General features: G+C 40.1%; 1 pseudogene; it reads left to right on the forward strand.

The window, feature by feature from the left end:
* LOC101349449 (protein SDA1 homolog) overlaps positions 1–2165 on the forward strand; it is a 7971-nt pseudogene extending 5806 nt beyond the window's left edge.
* The last annotated feature ends 263 nt before the right edge of the window (positions 2166–2428 follow it).

Below are 2428 nucleotides of genomic sequence, written 5' to 3' on the forward strand. Positions count from 1 at the left end.
AGGACTAGAAGGCAAGAGGGGACAGGAAAGCTGGTAATAGGGAACCCAAGGTTGAGAAGGGACAGTGTTGACATGTCATGGGGTTGTTAACCATTGTCGTAGGGCAATATGTGTACTAACTATTTAATGAGAAACTATTTGTTCTGCAAACCTTCATCTAAGGTACAAAAAAAAGAATAATAAAAAAAGAAAGGACACATCAAAAAAAAAAAAAAGAAGAAGATATACAAATAGCCAGTAAGCACATGAAAAGATGCACAACTTCATTAGTCGTTAGGAAAATGGAAATCAAAACCACAATGAGATAACACTTTATCCCCTCTAGGGTGGCTCTTATCAGAAAAGTGGAAAACAAGAATTGGCGAGGATATGGAGAAATTGGAGCTCTCATCCATTGCTGGTGGGACTGTAAAATGCTGCAGCCACTGTGGAAAAATTTGATGGTTCCTCAAAAAGTTAAACATAGCATTACCATATGACCCAGCAATTCCACTCGTAGGTAATGCTCAAAAGTCTTAAAAGCAGGGGCTTAGACCGTGAATACCAATGTTCACTGCAGCACTATTCAGAATAGGAAAAAGGTGGAAACAACCTATATTTCCATCAACAGATGAATGGGTAAAGAAAATGTGGTGCATACATACAGTGGAATATTATTCAGTCATAAAGAGAAATGAAGTTCTGATACATACTGTTATGGATGAACTTTGAAAACATTATGCAGAGTGAAATAAGTCAGATACAAAAGGTCAAATATTGTATGACCTCACTTAAATGAAATATTTAGAATAAAAACGGTGCATACAAACTAAAGCTTATTAGTGGTTACCAGAGGCAGGTGGAACGGAGAGAGAGGGAGTCATTGCTTCAGGGGCACTTCTGCTAAGGGTAAGAAAAAAATCTATAAACAGTCGTGATGGTTGCATAAAATGGTGAACGTAATTAATGTCACTGAATTGTACACATAAAAAATTGTTGAAATGGCAAATGTTTTGTTACATTTATTTTTCCACAATAAAAATAAGTAAACATTCAAAAAAAAGAATATAAATGCAAAACATAAGAACATCAAAGTGAATAAAATATTGTAGAATTTCATATACACCATATTAAGAGACAGTAATGCAACTGCAGCCAAGATGTCTTTGGATGTGATGACTGAACTTTGCAGAAGAAACATCTGAAATGATTCCAAAACTCTCAGTGTTATCACAACCGCATACTTCTCTGTGGGGGCAGTGTCTGGCCTCCTCCAGCTTCACAAGGGGGAAGGAAAACCAAGATCAACAGTGCAAGGCTGACTCCCATGAGGCGGAGGTCAAATATGCCTTCCGTCTCCTCCATCTTTACCAATTCTGACACCAACCGTCCCTCCCATGGCACTCTCTACTTTTCTGCTGGGTTTAATAATTCATTGCAATGGCCACACAGAACTCACAGATCATACTCAGGATTATGGGGTTTATTAGGGAAGTAACAGGTTATACTTCAGGCTCAGAAACACTGAAGGATACAGTTCTTCCATCAGGACAGCCTCTTCCCAGCCATGGTCGCAGGCAAGCCTCTCTCTGACCCTAGGCCTCTGCCCAAAAGCACTCAGCTTTCTCTCTCCAGGGGTCAGGAAGCCTATTGTGCTGACTCAGCTGCCATTTCTTGAGCTCGCTCTTTCTCTCTGTCTCCTGGTTTTAGGAGCTTCTCAGCGCAGGGACCTGGGGTCCAAAGGACATCCTGGCTCCTGGCTGTTCTTCCTTGGTGGTGGTGGGATTCTCTCTCTCCCACTTCTGGGATGGCTCACCTCAAGCCCAGAGGGATGGCAAAACTGACCAATCCTTTTGGTGGGCCACAATGACCATATCTGCACAGTCCCGCCCAATCACTTGGGTGGAAGTTACAAGACCATGGCTAGAAAAGCCACACAAAAGTGATCCATCACACCGCAGTCATCATGATATTAGCTGCTGCTATGACATTCTTTCTAGGGAAAGATGAAGAGGAGAAACAGGACAGTAACTCAAAATCAGAGAATGAAGAACTTGCTAGTGCAGTATGCCACAGGGAAGAAAAGCTCCAAACACAAGAAAAGGTTGGAAAAGGCTATGAAAGTGCTCAAGAAACAAAAAAAAGAAAAAAATCAGGGGTGTTTAATTTTTCAGCTATTCACTTGATTCATGATCCCCAAGATTTTCAGAAAAGTTACTAATGCAGCTAGAGAGCTTCTAGAAATTTGTCCATTTTCCTAGGTTTTCAAATTTGTTAGAGTACAATTTTTCATAGTATTCTGTTATGATTATTTTAATTTCAGTTGGATCTGTTGTGATATCACCCGTCTCATTTCTTATACGGGTTATTTACTTCCTCTCCTGTTTTTCTTTTGTCACTTTGGCCAATGGTTTATCAATTTTGTTGATCTTTTCAAAGAACCAGCTTT

This window comes from Trichechus manatus, unplaced genomic scaffold, assembly GCF_000243295.1.
Source record: "Trichechus manatus latirostris isolate Lorelei unplaced genomic scaffold, TriManLat1.0 scaffold00046, whole genome shotgun sequence".
NCBI lineage: Eukaryota > Metazoa > Chordata > Mammalia > Sirenia > Trichechidae > Trichechus > Trichechus manatus.